Below are 26,194 nucleotides of genomic sequence, written 5' to 3' on the forward strand. Positions count from 1 at the left end.
ATCTCCTGTCATATGATGTGAGCATCCACTATCTATAATCCAAGAATTATTAGTGTTTATGTGAGATATTAGGGCTTTTTTTTCATACCTTTCTTCATCTGATCCATCCTTGATAGCCACATAAACAACTTCCTCTGTATCAGTCTCATCTGATTTATCATCGTTAGATTCCTCATCAGCTATTAAGCATGTCTTTCTGTCTCTTCTTCTGAAGTCTCGGTGTCCTCTGTAATGGTTATCTTTATGTCTATCATCTCAATAATCTCTCTTTTCAGTAAAATCTTTGTTAGGACAGTTAGAAGCCATATGTCCAATCTTATTACAATTGAAACATTTCAAAGGTAGTTTTCCTTTATACTTACCTTTTCCTCTCGGTAACCTTTTGGCCAATAGTGCTTCAAACTCTTCTTGCTTTCTGATTTCTTCATATAGTTTGTGTACTTCTTCCATGTTCTTCTGAAATCTTTCACTTTCTCCACTATGATCTCCTTCAGAGTACTTATACTTTCTTTCATTGTAATCATTACATTCATTTAGATGAAAAGAACTAAATGCAGATTCAACTTTATTTACCGATGACCCACTGTTATCAAATTTACTTAACTCAAATGCATGTAGCTTACCAATAGAAGCATCCAAAGAAATTGGTATATTAGGTACATACCTCAATTCATTGATTGCAGAGACTCGGATTGCATAGGCAGGTAGAAGGGTTCTTAACAACTTACTTGTTACATCCTTTTCTTCAATAGTTCCTCTTGCTCCTTTGATTTGATTTACAATCTCCTTTAGTCTTGTACTGTACTGGGTTATGTTCTCACCTTCATTCATCCTCATAGATTCAAGTTGTCCTCTTAAACTATCTACTTTTTCTCTTTGAACATGTTCATCTCCTCCATATATAGATATGAGCTTAGTCCACATTGCCTTTGCATCAGTACATCCTTCTAGATCATTAAACTCTAAGACGGTCAATGCAGAAATTTATTTCAATCATTGCTTGAATATGTTCTTTCTTTGCCTTTATCTCTTCCATAGTCAATGGATAGGTGCTCAGTGCAACAAAATCATTCTCTAGATAGTATATAGCATATTCTCCAACTCCTGATAGATGTAGCTTCATCCTTTTTTGCCATGTAGAGAAACTTGACTTGTTCAGCTTCGGTGCATCCCTCTTATACATCTTTGGATCTTTAACTCAAGTGCCTTTAAAGTTTCCTTTCGGAGTCCAGAGCTCTAATACCAATTGATAGTTTTGATACTTAATATAAGTAAAGATCCAATAGCCAACAAGATGAGAGGGGGGGGTGAATCATACAAACTTAATCATCCATAAAAACATCAGATTCAACCTTGGTAACATATATATCAGTCATATGCCCAAAAACTATCAAACATGCAAACTCAAAAGCATATGAACAATATAAACCTCATAACACTAGATTGAACATGGAAACCCAAATAGGGAAAAACCACTGTGGGATTTCGGACCCACTAAGAAATATACTCTTCTAGAGTCTGCTCGGTTAAAAGAAAATCATGTTAAAGATTACAAACACATTGCTAGATGTGACCTGGTTAAGGGATTTCCCTCAGATCTATTAGGATCTTCACTTTGTTAGAAGTGACCTTGTTAAAGGATTTCAAACACTCAATAAGATGTCATCTTGCTAGAGGATTTACATATAAGATGGTTAAGTCCACTCGGTTAAGAGATTTTCTGTCACTTTCACAAAATAATAGTAATAAAAATCTATCTGCAACTTCACATCTAAAATGCTAACGCAGATTCCTATTTGTTCAATACAATCTAGACACAGAACTTATCTTGTCCCTCTACTGGGCATCTATACTTTGTTATTCTAACAGGTCTTCAAGCTTTTGTGCTTGGTAATCACTATGTAGCATCCCTGTGCATACACTTGCCCGCATACATTGTTTATCAACAGTTTCCTATTTATAAACAATCTTCTAACTGCTTAATCTTATTGATCACATTTCCCATGATCAATCATAGCCATCAGATCTTCAATCTTGTCCAGGTTCAATTTATTCTTCGATCTGAAAAATTTTTACCCCGCCTTGGAACTTGCATATTTACCTTGGAACTTGTGTTAGGGTATTGTGGTTCAATCTGAGCTGTAGATCTTCCTGCCGATCTTTCTTTACCATAGATTATTTAACAATCTTCATACATGGTTTACCAATCATTTAATTCACTCTAGCTCATCAGCTTCCTTCATTAAATATCACATGTAAACATTTAATGCATTCTATTATAGCTCGGTTGTAACTCGGTGAATACTAAACTTCACTCGGTAGACATTCTGTCTTCATTAACTGATAGTGATAACCTTAGGGTTTACCGACTAGGTTCCTTAGGGTTTACCAACTAGGTTCTTTGCCTGGTAACATAGTATAGTATTAACCTTTACATTTTACAACATATGTATGATGTTAAAACAATCTAAAACATCATGATCTCATCATTGTCTCACTCGGTAGTAGTTGCCCATTGAATAACTTATCCCCTTATTCATCATATTCTTTCCTGTGTCTTTTACCGACTTCTTTATAATCTTCATTTCATACTTCTCAAGATATGGCAACATCATACTGAATTAGAAAATCATTTTCTTGACTTCAATGACAAAATAATAATATCAAGATAGTAAAACATCTTTAATTAGTTATGTCCGTAATCATCAACAACCTTCTAAATATCCTTATTGAAATGTCAAGAATCTTTCATTGTCTATTATAATGTAATATTGCCAACATACATAAATTTATAATTGAGAAAGGCTTGGATATCCCTAAACCAATGGAAGAAAGAATGGAACAATAGAAGGCAAAATATTTGTCTGATAAAAAAGCCAAGGATAGGAAATTCCAGGAAGGTGAATTAGTTATTATGTGGAATGCCAAGGCTTAGGACAAAGGGAATCATGGTAAGTTTGACGCATTATGGATTGGTCCTTTTGTCATCATTTGGAAAAATAGAGCGAATTCATACTTTTTACAAAATATGGAAGGTGAAGACATGGAATTTCCAGCACATGGACAATTCCTGAAGAGATTTTTCTCTTGATTATTATTCATGTGCAGTAGTCTAGGTTTTGTTCCCGTTTAATATACCATTCCTTTTAACATTGAACCTTTTAACCCCTATCCCAGAGAAAATTGGATTCTTGCTATGCCCACAAGGGACATACATCCCTAGACAGAGCCACTATTGGAACCTTGATTTTTGGAAAACTTTAGTCTCCCTCAAGTTCTCAAATGGTCTTGTATACACCAAGATTTTTGTAATTCAGTAACCTAAGAAAAAATTCTTTACCCTGCTAACATCCAATTTTGCCAATCTATGGATACTGGTTTGAGAAGAATGGTTTATTTATTCACCAAGTAGGGATATTATTGTTACAAGTTAATTAATGAAAGACATGGATAGAAAAGATGATATTGTTATAGTAGAGCCTGGAATTGCAAAATTTCTATATGTGGGGTTATTGGGTTCCCATAAGGGTAGAGCTTGGCATATAGCTTCAAAAGGGAGCACTAAGACATTCTTTGCAAAGGATAATTCTTTTTTGACAAGACATAGCATGTTTTCCAATGACAAGACACTATTAGGGAGTAGCATGCAACACCGACAAAGTGAAAATAACCTTCTCTAAAAAGTTAAGTTACAACAAAAAGCCTCTTTATCAGTGTAACTCCCTTCAGGTCTCACTGAAAACATAAGCATCGATGTAACATAGCTATTCTACCAAGCACCAAAATGTCTTGTCAAAAATAGATGCTACAACGAAAAGAAACTTAATGGAGAAGCTTCTTAACCATCTTGTCAAAATCATTGGTTTTTGGTGTAATAACCAAAATCTGTCAAGCCCAATTTTTTTTACTAAAATAAGATGCTATGCCGAAAGTCTAGTGGGTCTTGTGACTACAAAAGGAAACTGAGGTAAATTATTGATAAAACATGTCAATAACCTTTCCGAATTATTTGTTTTGGTATAATTGTATGTCAATAAGAATTATAAATGCTATACCAAAGGTCGGCACTACACCGTGATAAAGGACATTAGAGAAGTTAAAAAACAATTATACTAATAAGGGCTTTTTTTTGTTATAGTTGAAAACAACGGGGAAGGTAGAATGATTTCATTGAACAAGCAAGCTAGATCGAAAAGCTCAAGTGATGATGAAACAAGCTTTGAAGTTCCTTGACATTATTGTGTGCCAACCCAAGGTCATGTCACATGAATTTTTGAATTCAAGCATTCAATGGCCATTTTGTAAATGATGCAAACCGATTCATGAAAGTTTAAAATATGGATTATGTGTGCTTCCATTCATTGTGAGATATTTAGACAGAAGAGGCAAGATTAATTGTGAGCAAGAAGCAAGAAAAGATCCATAATTGGTGTTCTAATTCCAAGTACTTAATTATGAAAAGTACCTTATTATTTCAATTGCTCTGTTTATGCTACAATGGAAGCCTCCTCTATGAAACCTAGGGCTAGAAAACAAAAAGAAATGATCACTAAAGTAGAGAGCCCTCAAGAATCCAAACCTAGAAAATAGAAGAAGGAACAAAGGCATTTGAATCGGGACTTAATGAACCAATTTATGGATTCCGACCCTAAATCAAAAAGATATTCTCAACTAAAATAAGATATCTTAGGGGATAAATATGAAAACATAGGGGATATATGGATGCCAATGAGGGGATATGAATTGATGTTATACCATTATAGAAAGAGAAATAGGGCAGAGCCTATATGCAACCCATGGGTCTACAACATAGGAAAATTGGTAGTTCCAAATATCTTTGTGAGTGTCAACTTGATGATTTTGCTAGCTAAGAACTATGATCCCAAAACTAAAATAATCTGTGATGCTGATAGGAAACCACTAGTACCTATAACTAGGGACTTCATGTCGAGAGTGTTTTATCTAGACTTAACCCTAGATCAACCAATTGATGTCACACTCCTAGGAAATGAGTAATCCAGTCTTAAAGGTGTATATAAAAGATGGAGATTGCTGGCTCATAGACCAAAGGATGGAAACAATCTTAGGATATTTGAAGAAAATGATGAGCCTTCATAAGATTTAGATGTGTTTGAAGAATATTTCAGGTATACATATTTCTCCATTTGTCAGATTATGGTAATTGAGGCTGGTATTTTGATGGATATGGTGCCCATGATATTGGTTGTAGATGTGCAAACACATGATGCTCGGCCTTTTGATTATGTGTCATTGATGGTAGATCAGATTATCCATGGGTTGGAAAGAATCAAGAATAACCCTGATGAAATTCACTTTAGACATTATTCTATGCTGATGCATATGCTTTTGTGTGTTGAATAAGGATTAGGTTTATGGACTGGCAAACTTAGAGTCAGGATATGATAGACATAGAATGCGAAAGTCGATGCAAATATGGATTGTTGTATGAGATCAAAGGTGTTTGTGGTCCCAATACATGTTCTTTGAAGAATATTTTGTTAATCCCTTGTATCACGTTCTAGGTCATTCATGTAATTACACCCTAACTCCATAAATTCAAAATTTTCTTAGGCTAAAAGAATATGATGAGCGACAATTGGTCAGCCAAAACTGGGGAGACTGGTATGCTTCCAAGAATTATACAAATATCAAGGTATGCATATTTGAGGGTTCCCCAATGCTGATTCCAAGAATAGTGCTAGACATAGTTTCTTACCTAGAGATTGTGAGGCAAGTAGCTGAAGAAAGCTCTACACACCTAGGAGTGCATGAGAAACAATCCCTTATGTTTGGATACTTGTGCTTTGGAGAATTTACAATTTTTTCAACTAAAGGATATGACTTAATTAAAAATAAATTGGCCTATTATGGCCTAGCACAAGATGAACCTAGGGTCAATTTCGATCTTGAAGGATTCATTAGCTCAGCTAAGAAGTCACAAAAAATTGCGCTCTTATGAGCATGTGCCACTTGAACAAGATGATTTGATCAAGAATTTAAATGAGGTGCATGTTAGGATTCCCACAGATATTGAGAGGGGGGGTGAGTCAGTATCTAACTGGTTAATTGATTTTCTTAACTTGAAACATGTAGAGCATATTAATACTGTGTACCGGTAAGCAGAAAGTAATGCAATAAACAGAGATAAAAACAACCACATGAAAAACACACCATAACACAAGGATTTAACGAGGAAAATCAGTGTGGGAAAAACCTTGGTGGGATTTGTGACCCACAATATTCACTTACTGGCCAATAAGAGAATATTACTACTACAAGAGGGGCCTGCACATGCAGGAAGGCCAACTGCCTAGAGCTCACTGCTCAAATACAAAATAGGAAGTCTCACTGACTTACAAAAATGGATTGTATAAATCCAATGTCGTGTACTCCTTCAAAATAGCATTTATAATTCTAGATCCAGTGCCGGTTTCTGCTCTGCTTCTTACATAAACCCTCAACCTATAATTCACATAATACGTCTGCCTTATTTCGCCTAATTACATTTCTCTTCCTTACTTCATTTCAAAATGTTCTATAATGATCTCTCTTATATAAGAGTCATTTTCCAACTTGCCAAGTCGGCTTACAATGATTTTACAAATAATAAACAAAATATATTACAACAAAAATCCTGTCGGCCTCTGTGTCGATATGCTACCTTTCACTGTCGGTGTCAGTGACCTGTGTGCCGGTGTAGAGTCTGATCTTTCTAGTGCTAGTGGAATTCCTTGTCGGTATCATAGGATTGTAAGGTTGCCATCAATGAAAAAACCTTCAATCACCTACAATGTGTCATTGGAGTGTGCATATGCCAACAATCTCCCCCTTTGGCATTGATGGCAACACTCATGAGAAAATTCCAAAACTTGTAATCTAAAAATGTGTACCAAAAAAAATATTACCAAAAATATGTGAGCTCCCCCTGAGCAGATAAGTCTTTTACTAATTATTTTCTCATACTACTACTCCCCCTTTGGCATCAATGACAAAGGTTGTCAAGGTGTCAATAGAGTTGTAGTTTTCTATCTCAACCTTGTAGCTGGGTGGTTACAATTTGAAAGAGATCCACCAAAACCAAATTTATGCTTTCCATAAACTTCTTATTGTCTTTTATTGCTGCCTCTGTTCTTTGAACTGTACTGGTGAGTTGTTTCATATGCTCTGTCGGTGTTTTTTGTCCTTGTACTAATGCCTCAGATATTTCCTTTCTCAAGGATGCTAGATAGTCTAGTCTTGGACTTAGTCTTAGTCTCATATTTTTAGCCTTGTTTATTATCCTCTCCTTTTCTCTCTCTAGCTTTAGTAGTTCTGCCTCAAAACTAGTTACCTTTTTCTCAAAAACTGATAATGTATCAGGTGAATTAACAAAATTGTCTGCAAGTTTATTTATTTCTTCTTGTATCTTGCTCATTTTATTATCTATGTCCACTGTCGAAGAGTTTGTCTTGCAAGTATCTTTGTACAGAGTTTTAAATTCCTTCAATATGTCACATAGTTCCAGTAGAAGTGTGTCAAACTCCCTAGTACACTTCTTTATTTGATCCTCAAAGAATTTTTGTTTTTCAATTTCCAACCTGTCTTTGAATGCCCATTCCTTTATTTGTTCAACTGTCACTATGTTGTCAGTAATATACTTTGACAAAGTGTCAAGTTGACTCAAAGAATCCTTATTATCTATGTTGCATTTTGGAGCTATCATCCTCAAAATTGGAATTGTGTCATCTATAGCTTTATAAGCTTCTGAACTGCATTCAGTTATTTTCTTCAAAGAATCTAAAAGAACTTCAGTTACATTGGTCGATTTGTAGCTTGCTGAGGAGGAACCAACATTCTGAATTCCACTGGTGGAGGAAGTAACCATGCTTGTAGTGACCTCTAGTAGGTCAATCTGTGTTTCCATTTCCTTAAGCAAGGGTTTTGGTTTTTCTCCTGTTGTCGGTGGCACTGTTTCCACATGAACCTATTCCTGTTCCAGAGCCTGTTGCTCTTCTTGTTTCTCTGTCTATGTGTCTATCTGTTTCCCTATGCTATCATCTGTCGGTTTACCTTTAGTGTTAACAATGTTGTCAGCTACCGCTGGCTCACTAGCCATGTCAGTTTTACTAGTTGTGTCCTTGTCTATCACAATGTTGACCTTTTGAGTATCAACATCCACTGTGTATAGTACTTTAGGATTAGGATTAGTATCCTCTTGTGATACATCCATACTTTCATCTATTAGTTGGCCTTCTATTGTTGCTACTGGTGGAGTAATCAGAGGTGGTGGGGATAGGTTATCTTTTATTTTGATACTAGGAGGTCCACCAACCTTTCCTTTACCCTTATCTTTGTCCTTCTGATAGACTTTGATAGGCTTGGGGTTCCTGTATTCTTCCTTCTTTTCCTTCTCCACAAGGAATATATCCCATCCATTTTTCATTTCTTCTATTACCTCTTTTACTCTTGTTGCCATTAGTGCAATATGCCGGTGTGCAGTAGAGAATACTGACTGGTTGGCCTTTTCAATCAGATCATCTATTTCTTTTGGAGAGTTGACTGGGTAGACAACAAGTAATTTTTCAATTTTGATCTTTTTGTCAAGTTCTACAACAGATTGTCTTCTTGCTTCTAGTCTTTTGAATAATTCATCTGGTAGTTCATCTACAACTTCCATCAAAAAATTCTTATAGATATCCAGGTGTAAAATAACACTGTTTTCAACTTGCTCTTTCTCATCTACTGATAGTGTATCATATAATTTTTCTATGTTCTTGAGTTTTCCTTCTTTTGTGATTTCATCCATCAGTTTGTCAATCAGAGCAATGTTTTGTTTAGTCCTTTTCTTCTTAGGTGTTAGCTTTTTCTTTGGGGTTGTCTTCTTTACCGAAGACCTCACTGCCAATTGTTTTTGTCTAGTTCTTCTAGGTGAGGGTGTGGATACTGGTGAAGGTTGTCTTTTCCTTACAACTCTTTTAAATTCAGTTGGCATGTCACTCTCTGAATAAGTTGCTACCAGTGATAGGTGAGTTTCTGGTTGTTGTGCCTGTAACTCATCTTCAGTGATACTGGTTTGTTTCAGTAAATCTTCTTTTATAGCCTTAGCCTATCTTGAATATTTTCTCATAGTTGCTTCTACTTTCTTTACTCTCTTCTTAGATTGAATTTGGCTTTCAATGGTCTCAACACTACCAAATAATTCTTCCTTAGGTTCATTTGGTGCTTCCAGAAGTGCTTTAGCATATGTTTCAATGATGTGTTCATCAGTCTCATAGTCCATCTCAGTAACCCAAATTGTTCTTAGGATAATTGCTTCCATCCAGATCTCATCCTTTTTAATTACAAAACATATATCATTTTTGTATTTGTTAACAATTTCATGTGATAGTCTGATTCTTTTGTTCATTTTGGCCTTTAGTTCTTGAAAATAATCATTGATATTCTTTTCCTTGCTTTCACCCATGTTGTTGAATAAGTCTGACAATTGTTTTCCTACCGGTATGTCAAATCCAAGATTCTTGTTACCTATACCGAGCACTTGTTTGGTTATATGTAGCATCAAGCATACAAGTAAATTACCAAATCTAAAAGTTCCTTTCTTTTCCTTCTTGATCTTCCCTAAATTGTCAATCAATTCATCCTTTAGCCATTCACATACATTAATTTTCACATTTTCTTTTACCATATCATGTGCACTTTTTATGCATAAACTTGAAACTGAGTTAAGTTTGTTTGCATGTGTTGCTTTGTATCCTAAAATCATGCTAACAAATCTAACATTTATATCGGTCACATCATTAACTCTTAGAGACCTTCTGTCAGATGTTGCACCAGTTAGGTTCATTACCAGGTCATTTGAGACCTTCTTTGTTTTGTCTGGTCGGCTACTGGTGGAGGGTAGCCCTGTTATAGCTTTCACCACTTCCTTGGTAATTTTATGGATTGAATCTAACCAAAAGAATGCACCATGTACTCTACTCAATACTATCCTAATAACTTCCTTGGGGAAATCCGGAATGCTGAGAATTTATGTGAATCCTAGGGTTTCAATAATTTGGTGTTCAGGTTTTACTCTACCGGAATCATCACAGATAATAGATTTGTACATGTCCTTGATTTCTTCATCTCCCAATTCTTCTATATGGCAATGGATATAGATTCTAGGGTTTTCTGCATAAACAACTCCTTTGGGAATTTGGGAAAAAGCACCTATATTGTCATCCTTTTTAGCTATCTCGGGAACTAGCTGAAATATGGGCCTAGGGCATTTGATTACCTCGACTACAATAGGGTTTGCTATGAATTCAGGTGCAGAGGAGGATGCCATGATTATAAATACCTTTTTTTGCCTTTGGAAGGATTTATTGCTGAAGTGCTTTGCCTCTTTGCTCAAAATGCCTTAGCTCTGGAGATTTCGCACTCTTCAAATGCTTGAATGCTCAGTGAAGTGAAATGGAGCCAAAAACATTAATTTATAATGTCAATTTTGCCAACTACCACATTTAATGCTTATCGGTTAAGTAGCCACTTAACATATCTGCTGGTATAGAAGTAAATTCAACTTCTTACCATCAACCGAGGGAATAATAGCATATGTCTCATTGATTTCCAGACCCTCAAGAAAATTTCTTCAATTTGATGAAGAGACTCCTGCCGGTGGAATGCTACTCTGTTCTATCGATGGAGTGTTGCTTGGTTCTATCGGTGGAGTAGTATTCCTATCCACATTTAGTTCTGATTTCCTGATCCATTGTTTTGAAAATTCTTGCTTAACTTCTTCAACATTTTCTTTTCCTTTCAAACTAGGACCTTTGTTGTCTGTTGGTGATCCTTTACTTCTACAAAATTTAGCAATATGCCCAATTTTGTTGCATGCATAGCAAGTCACATTATTCTTCTAAATAGCTTTCCCATAACCTATGTTGGTTTGTGTTTTGCATTGATTAGATAAATGTCCAAATCTTCCACAAACATAACATCTCACATTCATTTTGCAATTCTCAGAGTTATGACCAACTTTGTTGCATTTTGAACATTGACCGGTGGGGGTGTTGATATTTTGATAATTTCTAGATCTACATTGATTTTCTCTACGACCATACTTGTTACAGTTAAAGCATTTTCCATTAAGTTTATAAGCAGTAGGTTGTCTTACCATTTTTCTATGTGTTGGCATTTCATTAGAAAGAAAGATTGTTGATATTCATTAAGGATATTGAGAAGGTTGTTGAAGATTATTTGATATGACTGAAAAAGGATGATAACTATCTTTATAACATTATTTTGTCATTGATGTCAAGAAATTGATTTTCTGATTCAGTATGATGTTGCCATATCTTAAGAAGTATGTTTTGATGAGTATTAAGTGGTCGGTAAGTGACACAGAAAGAATGTGATAAGAAAGGGGAGAAATAAGTTATTCAATGGGCAACTATTACCGAGTTAGACAATGATGAGATCATGATGTTTAGATTGTTTTGATATCCTACATATGTTGTTGATTGTAAGGTTAATACTATATTGTGTCACCGAGTAAGGAACCTAGTCGGTAAACCCTAAGGTTATCAATATCAGTTAATGAAGGCGGAATGTATACCGAGTAAAGTTTAGTATTTACCGAGTTGCAACCGAGTTATGACAGATTACATTGGATGGATAAAAGCATTATTTAATGAAGGATGTTGATGAGCTGGAGATGTATAAATGATTGGTATGTCGTGCATGAAGTTTGTTAAGGATCTATGGCAATGGAAGATTGACAGGAAGATCTATAGTGCAGATTGAACCACAATAACCTTGTGCAAGTTCCACGAAAGGAATGCAAGTCCCTAGGCGAGGTAAAATGTTTTCAGATCGAAGGATGCATTGAACCTGGTCAAGATTGAAGATTTGATGGCTAAGATTGATCATGGGAAATGTGATCAAGGAGATTCAGCGGTTAGCAAATTGTTTATAAATAAGAAATTGTTGATGAACAATGTATGCGGGCAAGTGTAAGCACAGGGATGCTACATAGTGATTACCGAGCACAGAAGCTTGAAGACCTGTTTGAATAACAAAGTAGGGAGCCTAGCAGAGGGACAAGATAAGTCCTTTGACAAGATTGTTTTAAGCAAAATAGATTCTGCTTTAGCATTTTAGATGTGAAGTTGCAGATATATTTTTATTATTGTTATTTTGTAAGTGACAGAAAATCTCTTAACTAAGTGGACTTAACAGTCTTATTTGTAAACCCTCTAGCAAGGTGACATTCTAAATGAGTGTTTGAAATTCTTTAACAAGGTCACTTCTAACAAAGTGAAGATCCTAATAGATCTAAGGGAAATCCTTTAACCGGGTCACATCTAGCAATGTGTTTGTAATCTTTAATAGGATTTGCTTTTAACCGAGCATACTCTAGAAAAGTATATTTCTTAGTGGGTCCGAAATCCCACAGTGGTTTTTCCCTATTTGGGTTTCCATGTTAAATCTGGTGTTATATGTGTTATGATGATTATGTGTTTATGAGTTTGCATGTTTAGCAGTTTTTGGTTATATTGCTGAAGTATAAGTTAACGAGGTTGAATCTGTTTATTTATGGAAGATTAAGTTTGTATGATTCACCCCCCCTCTCATCTTGTTAGCTATTGGCATCAGAACTTTACACTATGATCCTATGTGTTTGCAGTACCAGAGCTTTCACCAACTTCAAAGCCAATTCTAGAAGTGTCACCTTTAGGTTTTTTATTCTTCAGCAAGTTACCAAGTTCCTCTGAGCTTTTCTTGAATTTCTCTTTATGTTGATTTGCAATATCTAGTTCTCTTTCTAAGACTTCTTTTTGCCTCATCAGTTCATTGGAGTCATTCTGAGTGTGCATCAGATCTGTCTTTAATAAATCATTTTCATAACTGAGTCTTGTGTTTTCATTTGCATCATCACTTAGTCTTCTAGTTAAATCTTCTTGATTCTTATTTCTATCTTCAATTTCTTTACAAAATCTCATAGTCATATCCTGCATCTCATTCTTTGTTGTCATGTTCTCTTGTTTCATCTTGTTTATCATATCATTAAGAGTTTCTTTTTCATCATTCTCATTTTGCATATTTTCACAAAGTTCTCTTCTCTTATTTATTGAAATAGAAAGATTTTCTTGAAGTGCTTGAATAATATCTTGAGCAGCCTTTAGATCATCTTCAAGTTTGATATTTTTCAATTTTTCTACATCATAGTCTGAGAGAGCTCCTTCAAGTTGCTTCATCAAATTTTCCATCTCTATCGGTGTCAAGATCTTCCTCAAGCTGTTAGGCTTCTGGAAATAGAGGACCAAGCTCTGATACCAATTGTTAAAATTCCCACAGATACTAAGAGGGGGGTGTGAATCAGTATCTAACCGGTTAATTGATTTTCTTAACTTGAAACATGTAGAGCATATTAATACTATGTACCAGTAAGCAGAAAGTAATGCAATAAATAGAGATAGAAACAACCACATGAAAAACACACCATAACACAAGGATTTAATGAGGAAACCCAGTGTGGGAAAAAACTTGGTGGGATTTGTGACCCACAATATTCACTTACTAGCCAATAAGAGAATATTACTGCTACAAGAGGGGCCTGCACATGCAGGAAGGCCAACTGCCTAGAGCTCACTGCTCAAATATAAAATAGGAAGTCTCACTGACTTACAAAAATGGATTGTATAAATCCAATGTCTTGTACTGCTTCAAAATAGCATCTATAATGCCAGATCCAGTACCGGTTGCTACTCTGCTTCTTACATAAACCCTTAACCTATAATTCACATAATAGGTCTCCCTTATTTTGCCTAATTACATTTCTCTTCCTTACTTAATTTCAAAATGTTCTATAATGATCTCTCTTATATAAGAGTCATTTTACAACTTGCCAAGTCGGCTTACAATGATTTTACAAATAATAAACAAAATATATTACAACAAAAATCTTGTCAGCCTCTGTGCCAGTATGCTACCTTTCACTGCCGATGTCGATGACCTGTGTGCCGGTGTAGAGTCTGATCTTGCTAGTGCTAGTGGAATTCCTTTTTGGTGTCATAGGATTGTAAGGTTGCCATCAATGAAAAAATCTTCAATCACCTACAATATCTCATTGGAGTGTGCATATGCCAACAGTGCATGCTATGGATAAATTGGAGGCTTATGACAAGATTGTTAGCACAAAACAATGGAAGAAGAATCACAATTTGTTGAAGTCTGATGCTTATTCAAGCATTCAGGATACTACTACCTGTATAAATGAAAAGATAACTCATATTGATGAAATAATTGAAGGGGTTGCCCCAAGTGTTCTGAGCAAAAATGCAAGGAGACCTTTGGGAAGAAGTATACAAGTTGTGACACCTCTTGTCCATCTATGACCATAGACTTCTCTCTCAGTATAGAGTGATGCAAAGTACATCTGAAAGCATGACCCACCTCATGTTCCAAGTGAAGAGGATATTGCAATAGAGGACACATATGAAAGGGAGGATATTTATAGGCAGTTGGTTGGTGAGAAGTTTATTTCAAATGATGAATTTTCCTACTCACAAGAATTCAAAATATTCTTGTAAAAATATAGGGGGAAATTACTTAGACAACAGATTGATGAGATCGCCCATGAAAATGAAAATAAATTTCTTGAGAACTTGCAACAAGATGTTGATAATGAGATTGTCACAATCACCCCCAGCAAAGGAAGAGAACTCCTACACCTTGCTGGTGTGCTTATTGTACCAGGGTGGGATATTAAATTTGTCATACTATTTGATGGTTTTCTAAAAAATTATGACATCTAAATGAAAATTCTACTGCAAAATATTGACAGGATTTACTCTAGTCCGGGCTTTCATCCAGACAAGAAGGTATAATTGCAATGGCCCTCCCTAGAATCAAAATTCCAACTTTGGTAGAAACTAACAAAATGTTTGGACAGCTTATGGTGCAAAGAGTTAGAGAGACCGATCCAATGGAAATAGCAGATTTGAATGTAAATGTAGCTCAATTTAATAAAGCTCAAATGAAATATGTGGTCAAAGAAAGAGATGTTTACAAGTCCAAGAATGAAAAATTAGAAGAGGTTAGGCTACAATGTGAAGAAAGGTTGAAGGACATCACTAATAAGGGAGAATTCTCATATGAAGGAGAGAAGAAAATAACTGAAGAACTTTAGGATACAAACTATTGGAGGTACAAGGTAGGAAAGCTTAAGAAAAAATTAAAGAAAAGAGAGGAGAAAAAGGAAAAAAACCACATATGACATGATGGTAGGATTGGTCACCCATAGGTTTAAAGAAATTATATTGAATGCTAATGATCATTGGAACACCTATACAAGAACTTTTAGAGAATTACATGAACATTGTTGACTGACAGGACAAAGTGAAAGAGATAGTCGACAAAGAATAGGATCCTAAATCTTCCAAGCTACCCAAGGACATTAGAAGGTTATGGTCTAAACATATGGAATACAAGGAGGAGCTAGAAGATGATATGAGTCGACTAGATATAGAAGACACAAAAAGCCTCCCTTCCCTACTAAACAACAAAGATGGTACACCAATGCCTTGAGAACAATGGAAAGAATTGTTGTCACAAGAGCTCCCACGAGAACTAGATGAGATCAATGATGAAGACCATATTCTTGATAGCATGAAGATTATCTTAGATAGAATCTATAGGAAAGAGTATGCTATGAGACATTTTGTCTCAAACATTACTACTTATAAAGAGCAGGAGTATATAGATCATCTAGGGGGAGTTAATTTATTTCTATTGAATCGTTAAAAATACTTGCTTGGTTAGTCACACTATGTAACTAATTTTTGTTTTATTTTTTAAAAAGATATGATATTTTGAATTAGTCTGATCTTTCCTTATAAAAGGAAGATCATTTGTTTTATGAAAAAGATATAGAAAATATACTAATACACCTCTGCATGTCATATAATCAGCTAGCTTTCATATCTGAATTGTGTGAATATTATGGTGGATGTCTTTTAGAGTTCAATTTGTTATTTTGATTCAAGTAATCAAAGGTTGTTTAAGTAATTTCATATGCACATTGTTTGTTTTATTATTTTTAATCTCCTAAATCAAGGATTTTGTGGATTGATCAAGGAATATTTATATTCTTGGATGATTATTGTGTTTGCTTATTTCAAGGAAAGATTAAATGCATGCATAGTAATTGTCATAATAAAACTTAACCATCAAGTATAACGAAATAAGCAGTTGATAGTTTCAAACCAGGTGTGAAATTAAAAATTGTCTAACAAGGAGAATATAAGGAAAGAAATTCACTTGACTCTGAGCCCAATTGGTAAAAAAGGAACTGATAAAAAAATTAGCATTGAATAACCCAGAAAGTGTATTTTATTCTATTTACAATTAGGAGATAGGAGTAGGGTTAAAAGTTAAATCAATTTATCCCAGAAGTTTATGCCATTCTAAGATAAAGATAGAAGATAGATTAAAGGAAGGTTAAATCTGCTTAATCAAAAGGTATACCCACCTTGGTTTAGTAGAACCATAGGAGAAGGGGATTACAACCAAATTTATTATTCCAATAGTTGGCCAAAATTGATTGCCTAACTTAATCATAGACCTTGGCATCCTCTTAGATTTTTTGCATCCAGAACTTACACACATCCTCAATCAAATCAAACTCTATCTTTGACTTGGTCACAAATTAATTGTAACTTTTCTAGCTTCATGCTACACCTCTCCTCTCTATATATGAGGTTTCTCAGTGTAATTTCTATTAGGAATCTTTAATATATATTCCAAAACTTTGCCAAAGTGAATAGAAAAAAGTGAAACTTTGTGTTCCTATTGTTATTTTGTAAACTTGATCGAATAAGAAAGCTTTGGCCTCTAGACTTTGTGTTGGATTCATTTGTGGTTTATGGTGTGAGTTTTCTTATGCTATTCTTGTTGTAAATTCTTATTTTGTTCAAGTAAAGGTGTTGTTGAGGAAATATTATTAAAGAGTAGAAACAATTGTTTTTGATTAAGGAAAATTAGGTTTTAAGGGACCCGAACCCACTTACATAATGAGAAGATAAGAATGAAAGAAACTAGAGAGAACAGGACATAGAAAGAAAAGATGCAAAAGACCAGCAAAGAAAACAACAGCTAAGGAAAAAGACAACAAAAATCCAGTGAGAGACTGGCAAACAAAGACCAGTATTACATTTCAGATAAAAAAATTTATAGACTCTTCCGCATCCTTAACCAACATCATCATAGCCTTAGCAGCTTCTCTCAGGTCTTTGATCTCCTGCTTCTGATGGGTGTCTTTAGTCTTCATCTCTAGATCATTGGTAGTTTGCCTTGTTCTTCATCTAGAGGATTGAGGAGTAGAGCTAGAGGTCGGCACATCATCAATGATCACCATCTCTTTGTTTTATTGGTTCTTCTCTAGACAGTCAACCAGGGTGTTCATATTTTGAGACGAAACCTTCAAAACCTTAAGGCTGTGGTTCATAAATTTCTTCAAGGCCTTCTCAATTTTAGTAATCTAGTTGATAATAATTTCATTATCAACCTCAACCTTATATTTGACGATTCTAATCACATCTTCAAGATGCTTCGAGTATCCCTTAATCATTTCTTTTTCCGGCCAGTCCTGCATTTCAATTTCATCATCTACCTCACTGGTGTCCACCTCCGCATCCTCTTTCCTAGTATTGGTATCCTTAATCAAATTCTAAATCTTATAATCCAAATCTCCCTATTTTTTCTGAATACTGGAGATATTTTCGATTACCCATTTCTGGAAATTGAGAAATTCCAGAGTGCTATTTTTGGCAGCGTTCAAAATAGAGTCTGTCATTTCCATACCCTGCACAGAGCTCATAGACTTACGGTTAACTTCCTCCCTAGTATGCTGAGCTACATTTCTGCTATCTGAGACAATAGGGTTAGAATCGGGCTCTTCAATATACTCTTTTCTCTACAACTCCTCCTCCTCTCCAGCAGCCTCTTTCTTCTCACTCTTTGCTTCATCATCAGTCGCCTTCCCCTGTTCTTCCTCTAAACTAGCATTCACATCCATGTCCTCTTTATCTCCATCACCAACCCTCCCTTTCTTATGAAGAGGAATGTTAGACAAATCATCAAAAGACTCAAAACCATCATGACCATATGAAATATGAGCATTTTCCACCAAAGGATCTTCCTTATTAACCCTAGCTTTTTTCTTCAAATTCTCATAAATAAGAAGAATGAGACCTTGGTGAGCTATGGGATAGAATTTTGGATTTTTTGCATAGTCATCCAATCTTTCATTCAGGGATGAAGCTAAATAGAAAGGCAAAGAGACCTTAAAACCATGGCGGTAATGGTTTAGAATAGCAAAATGATAATTATAAACCTTCATAAACCTACCATCAACTATTAAGAATTCCATCAAAACCCTTAACAACTTTTTCCAGAAGGATTTTACCTGATGAGGGAGGTAGTTAGATACAATGTCCTTCTTGGCAAGCTGAACCCTCTCTTCATCACTTTTAGGGAAGTTTTTTATGGCTTCCACCGCAAACTTTTGATCTCTATAAAACTTGGTACCTTCCTTCTATAAACCAGTAACTTCCGCCACCAAATCCTCATCTAGCTTCCAAGTCTCCCCAAACAGAGTGACTTTGTTATTGTTCCATCCTTTGGTGAAACCTTGAGACACCAAATTTTTACTACCATGCAATTTTTCCATGTAATCTATGAAACCATGTCTATGCAGCCTCCACCAAACTTTCCGTTCGCTTTTCCAATTATCATAGCTATAGGGATCATTCTAATTAATATTGCCTCCCATGTTGTAATTCAGGTTGAGGCCTTCAACAAAGCACAAGTTACTCAAAAATTGAAAACTAGGACTTAAGCACAGACTCTTGAACAGAATGTTGGGCTCGAAAAATAGGGTAATTTCCTTGATTTTGAAGAGGTCTTTAATAATAGTGACAATGAACCAACACTTATTATGATTAGCCCTGTCACACCATTGATCATAATCACAATGCCTAAAAATGATAATCAATTGACACTTCACATAACTCCAATCTCTGTCTTTGATATCCAGACACAGAAAAGTAATGATAAACTTAACTTGAACCATGGACATGATCAAATAATAATTGTGCCCAGACATCCTTCTTACAAGAGGCTCCTCTGATATATTTAGTGTCCTCCTCTAAATAAACCCCCTCATTAGCTAATAGGTCAGAAACCTTGTTACCTTCCCTTAGGGTATGGGAAATGAAAACACTATCGTAGGCATCTAATAATTTTTTATCACTTTCAATGATATTGTAAATGTTTCAAGAGGGAGAACTAGTGCCTTTTATAGCCTGAATAATATTGAGAGAGTCCCCTTCCAACCATATTTTTTTAAATTTAAAACCCTGAGCAAGCTGGAGGCATTTTAACATTGCCTAAGCTTCAGCAACATGATTATTTTGAACTCCAAAGGGAGAGGCAATAGAAGCAATACAAAAACCATGAGTATTTCTGATGACTCCTCCCCCTCCTGACTTCCCAGGATTGCCTTTGGTTGCCCCATCAAAATTCACCTTAACCTAATCATGAAAGGGAAATCTCCAAACAACATTTTCTCTCCTACTTTTAATGTTAGATTTGCAAATCTTGAGAATTGGATTCCATTCGGTGAGAATACCTTTCTCATTATCATTCATATTAAGATAACTCCACTACTTGTTGTTTCTGTGAAGAGTGTTTATGTTTTCTGCAATTGCCCTACAAATATTTTCAAAAACCACCTGAGATGTACACTTAGCCTCCCTAAAAATTATGTTATTTCTCTCCTTCCAGATATACCAATAGGTCATAGGAAGGACAAAGGACCAGAGGGTCTTGATGAGAGGAAATTTGGTGGGAAAGATCCATTGCCAAATGACTTCCTTGAGACTGTTATGCATAACCCATTCAACTTTCCATTGCATCCAAAATTTATTCCAGATTTCCCAGGTAAAGGAGCAATGGATAATAAATGATCCACAGATTCTTCTTCTTTCTAACATAACTCACACCTATTAGGAAACACGAAACCTCTACGAGCCAAGTTATCAATGGTGAGAATCTTGTTGTGAGCTGCAAGCCAAATAAACATGTTAACTTTAGGAATGAGGAATCTATTCTAGATTTTAGTCCATATTGGGTTGTTGACCTGAGTAATAGTTTTTTTATAAGAAAATGCAATAGTGAAGTTACCCCTGGGATTTCTCTTCCAAAGAAACACATCATCAAAGTCTTTACTAATAGAAAAGGACAACAGATCTTGCTGAAGCAGTGAAAACCCAACATAAATAGCATCAAGCCTCACCCATTTATTCTCCTTCCAGTAATTACAAACCATAGACCCATACCTTCTTTTGCATTCATCAATGATTTGGCTGCAATCTTGATTAAACAGATGTTCATCTTTAATCCAAACATCCTCCCAGAACCTGATTTTGTTGCCTTTGCCAAGGACCCATCTAGCTCTAGCTTTAGCAACTTTTATTGACTTGATTATACTATTCCATATGAAAGACCCAACAGGGATATCTTCAGAGTAGAGAAGAGAATGAAGTGGCTAGTTATGAATATATTTATCAAACCACACCTGACTCCAATCTTTCTTAATGCCATAAGCCCTCCATATCTATTTAGCAAGCAAAGCTTTGTTAAAAGTTTTAAGAACTTTAATACCTAAATCCCCCTTTCACTTAGGATTACACACTTTGTCCTAGGAAATCAAGGCTATCCTTTTTTTGTCTTCAACCTCTGACCAAAGAAATCTTTTCTGAATCCTCTCTAAAGCTTCAGCAAATTTAGTCGATATACTAAACAAGCTAAGAGCATAGATAGGAAGATTCTGAAGAGTGGCTTGAAGAAGTTGAAGCTTACTAGCTTGAGATAGCATAGATCATTTCCAACCTGCCAATTTCTTATTGAGTTTGTCAATTAACAAGTTCCAGAAGGAGTTTGGGGGAACCAAACTCAGACGGAGACCCAAATAAGTGGAGAGGAGCATCTCCACCTTACAACCAATAATGTTAGCAATTGTTTGCTGCCTCATAATAGGGGTATTTATGAAATAAATAACAAACTTCTCCCAATTAACTTGTTGACCAGTCACCAAAGATTAAGAGCTAAGAGCACCTTTGAAGGCAGCAACCTCACCAACATAAGAATATCCCATTAAAATTGTGTCATCAACAAACTGTTGATGAGTACATGACACATTAGCAGAGGAGGGTTGTAATCCTTTGATGGTTTTATTCACTTTCAATTTTTGAATCAGTCTGCTCATACTCTCTATCAAGATTGTAAAAAGAATAGGAGAAATAGGGTCTCCTTGCCTGAGTCCCCTAGAAGATTTAAAAAATCTAGATGGAGACCCATTAATTAGAATAGAAAAATTTGGGGTAGATATCAGTTCTCTTGTAACTTTAATTACCTTCTCATCAAATCCAAAGGCCTCTCATAGAAACAATTGTTGATTTGTGGACTTTGTGTCATATTTCAACTTTTACTTATTAGGATTAATAGGAGATAATAACTTGAAGAGTTTGAGATTCATATTGTCATTCCAAGAAACGATTATCAAAGTTGTAATAGGATATCAAGATAAAGACTTTTTGATTTCCTTCTTTACTTGAAGTACACAACTATGGGTTATAGAATTCATATGCAAAAGATTGATAGGATTATAATGATTACAAGACTTTCAGATTGAACATTGTTTTCCCATCCCAAAGAAGCAACAGAGGATTTTGGGCCCTTATGGAAACTTTGCTTCTTTACTTATTTGTATTTTGATTATTCCTACATTTTGAGTTATTTTGTAACATTGAAATTGTAAGAATTATTGCTGCTCTATATTGTAAATTCTTTTCTGAAGAAAGAGGAAAGATAACATCTATTCTAAAAAAGAGAATAGGATAATGTACCACCCTTTTTTATATTAGAAACCAAAAGTTGTATTTTAAATAGATTAGTAGGTGAAAGGGGGATCCTTCCCTTAGAAATTAGGAGAGATTTAATTTCATGTACTGTGGTTGAAAAACACAATTTTTTGAACTCATCTAGTTTGCAAAATTTTCAACCAACAAGGAGTAGTGCGCTGTTATGTTATTTATGAGATACTTTCAAATAGTTATGTTATTTTCAAACAATTTCAGTTGTTAGTTTTTAGCTTGATTTTTTTATAGAAAACCCATACATTGTTATTTTATGTTCCCATCAATGACAAAGGGGGAGATTGTTGGCTTGTTATAATCGATGTTGTATGGCTTGGCATATATGTCATTGATGTGGTTTGGTTTAACATACACATGGTCCAGTTGTTTATTTTTTGCTCTAAATATATGTTTTGGTTTGTTCTTTTTCTCTATTATATGTGCAATGTTTGTACACCAGTTTTGGCATTTATCTCATGTAGTTTTATGATACAACAAGGCATCTTAGGTCTAGTCCCATCTAAAAATGTTAATGGCATTCTACAAGGCATTTTTAGATCTGGTCCTATCCAGATATGATGGATATCATATTCTACATGTTTTTTTGGAATCAAGAGTGTAGCTGACATCATATAAAGATATTTTGTAGTAGCGTGTGTGTATGTTGGTCTCATCCCTTCTCCGGTTGAGCTCACTTATTAAAGTTTTTGGTGTGGATATATATAACCGATAGTTTTTCAAGATAGAGATATCGTTGTCGAAGAACATCTGATGTGTACATATTGTATGCAATAAAGTTTTGCGAATATGAATTTTGTTTAGGCAGTATATGCATAGTAAATGCAAAGGAGAATGTGTACTTCAAGGGAACTATATCCCATGCATATGACAGATGCAATTCTAGTAGTTCAATTTTGTATTCTAGCTATAAGCCTATTATCTGGCAATGAGCCTTTTTGTATTTGGGCAATGAGACACCTCTTTGTATTGTGTAACTAGTTACATATTATACTATACTTGAGAGTTCATCCTCTCCGTGGTTTTTTTCATGTTGTGTTTTCCACGTATAAATCTAGTGTTATGTGCTTTGTGTTAATTTCCTTTACTTCATTTAAATTATGTTGTGTGATTGGTTAGTTAAAAGTTTTAATAATTTCAAGGGAATACTAAATCACCCCTCTCCTCTCAGTATTTTGGATATTCAACAATCTATATATATGTATGTATATATTTATATATAACTATCTTAATGTACATGTACCCTCACCACTCTGACAAAATATATTGTTTGTATATGTGTATATTGTTGAACACAATGTACCACTGAGAGGGGGTGAATCAGTGGTTCCTAAATTCTTTCATTTTAAATCAACCTTGGAATACCGGTAATCACCCTAAGCACTAAACAACCAAACCGGTAAGATAAATGTGGATATCAAAAGAGGAAAACATACAAATGCAACCCACAACACTAGATGTATGAGGAAAACCCAATATGGAAAAAACCTCGATGGAAAATGTTACTGGAGTCTACTACTCCAATCCAACCTCACATTGAAACAATGGATTACAATGATTTAGGGCACCAACCCCTGCACTAAGCTCCAACTTAGTGTTATATAATGAAATACAATAATTTAGGGCACCAACCCCTATTAATTTAGGGCACCAACCCAAGGAGCACTAACCCCTGCACCAAGATCCAACTTAATGTTATATAATGAGATACAATTTTGATAGAGTTATAGAACCTAGTTGCAAATGAGTTCTGCAACACCTGATCAATGGATTTTTGTCGGTTAACAACCTCCTCTTCTTCATTGGTTCTCACACTACTGGTTATCAGATTACTCTCTCTGATCACTCACCGGTTACTCTTAGCCTCTCTTTTTCATCCCTTAGCCTCACACCACACTATGTCACCTTTGGATGCCTTCTTGACCAGTCAAACCTCACCAGTTTTCTTGACTGTTAGAACTGCAATAGTTTGTTGGTTACTCTATCTCTACCAGTTAGACCCTCTCACTAGTTCTCTTGCTAACTCACTCTACAACTTTCTCATAATAAACTCTAAGGAAGATGATCTTTCTCCTTGCTCAGGATCTCTTCTCCCTCACTCTTTGCATCAAACATCAACTTATTCCAGTCTCGAGCTCACATCTTTATCTTCTAGAATTCTCACCAAAAAGCATTCAAACAATGTCGTGTTAATTTTTGCCTTCACCAACTCGATCCGTATTAGATTTTATCCGATCTGATTTTTTAGAGAGATGATCTACACATCATCGATCAACACCACCAACACCTCACATTCCAATGTGTCTTTTCTATATTTAGATGCCTGCACTATTCTTTTCTGCATTTCTCTGTCACACGCCATTGATGGCTCGATTGTTTCCTTCAGCAAGTGGGTATGAAGATCAGATCTTCTTGTAGGATTAGTTCAATCGCTTGCCAGCTTGTCTTCCTTGAGCCACAATCTTTTGCCATCCTCCCATGGCTTGTGGGTTATTCATGAAAGCCAACCTCCTTGCTGACTGCTATGTTGATGCACACTTCACCAACCTATGCATGATCACCACTTGGCTTCCATCTATCATCTTTATCGACATCCACCTCTGCTTGGTTTGCTATGTCAGTTTGACATTCTTCATTGACCAAGATTGAATATGTGAGGCCCTACCCCGACTCAGCTTGACATTTTCAGTTATTTGCATATTGAGACTATTATGGATGCTTTATTTTGTGCTTTATGGATTTAGAATCTATAAGACTTCATGATTTGGATCACATTGGCATATGTTGATGCTTTATTTTATGCATGATGATTATGAAACTATATATGTTGCTAGAATAGAATTATTTTGAAATGGTGAATGTCATTATTGGAATTGCAGGACTTCATTTTGATGATAGAAAAATGATGCCTATTTTATGAATGGTTCAATTTTGAGAATTGTGTTAATTGCTTATGTGAAATCAGATTTAATTGAATGAGATATTGAATTATTGTTGCCAATGTATGAGTGTTTGATGTGCAATGAAATCCATGTATTTAATTATGTATAATTGTGATTATTTGGAATTACTAATGTGTTAATTGAGATGCGCAGGAAAATTATCCATGTGACCATGGAATTTATATGGAGAACCAAACCTAGACCAATGTACGTTTGTTAAGCCAGGGGTTGTCTATTTGGAGAGACAACACCCCATTTGTAATGCATTTTATTTGTGAAGTGTATGATGCTTGAGTGTTAAAATTAATTTTTATGTATATGTGTAATCCTACAAGAGACAAATTCCATGTGTGATTTTTATATTGTATTTTTATTGTGTCACTTGACACATGTGCTGATTAGTGTCATTGATTTTGACTTGTCTCTTGGAGGGAGTTTTGTTTCTACCAAAGCCATTCAAAAACATGAGTGTGGTCCCAAATTTGCCTTGGGTAGGGAGTCTTGGGAGTGGTCAACTTAGGTTTGACCCGTAGGTAAACTTCAGTTGGGTGTCTAAGGGGTTAAATGGACTCCTAGGGTTAGTTTTAGGGCTTTTCCAAAGGTCCAAAGGGTATACCTATGGGTTAGGGGTATTTTTAAACATGTGACTACTCCCATGTGACTGTTTAGTCACCTCAAAAAGTGGTTTTTCCAAGGTGAGCGAAAATTCAACTTAGAAAGTTCCTCCTAGGATAGACAACCTTCCCTTTTGATGTCAAACTCTCTTCCCCATCTTCTCTCACCTTTTCCCTTTCCAGTTTTAGTAATGTGTAAGAGTTTGGGAAGAGCAACCAATGGGAACTCTCACCTCACCCAAGGGGTTGGGGAGTGTGTGAGAGGCCTTCTTAGGCAAGAATTGGAGACTTAGTGAGTAATCACCCACTCTCCATTTTTGGAGATTATGCTTTGTTTTGAAAATTAGTTGTAGCATAGAAATTTGGAAAAAGTTGGAGGAAAGTTTGTGTGGATTTGGGCAGCTCATCCCCAACTAAATCTAGCATACCTATTGGCAAAATAAGGTTGGTTTTATTTCCTCTCATTTATGTTGTTTATGTTGTTTTGTTGAAGGAAAGAAAAGCTTGTTGAAAGAGTTGTGTTTATGTAAATTGTTGTTGAAAAAAAAAAGGAGTGTAAGCTTTCATTTCTATGTTTTTGTTATGTGTTTTTGTTTTGGGAGTGTCCAAGACCTCTTACTCTTGGGGGAGTAGGATGGTCTTGGGGTGGAAGGAGTATGAC

The sequence above is a fragment of the Cryptomeria japonica genome, chromosome 5 (assembly GCF_030272615.1).
Source record: "Cryptomeria japonica chromosome 5, Sugi_1.0, whole genome shotgun sequence".
Taxonomy (NCBI): Eukaryota; Viridiplantae; Streptophyta; class Pinopsida; order Cupressales; family Cupressaceae; genus Cryptomeria; species Cryptomeria japonica.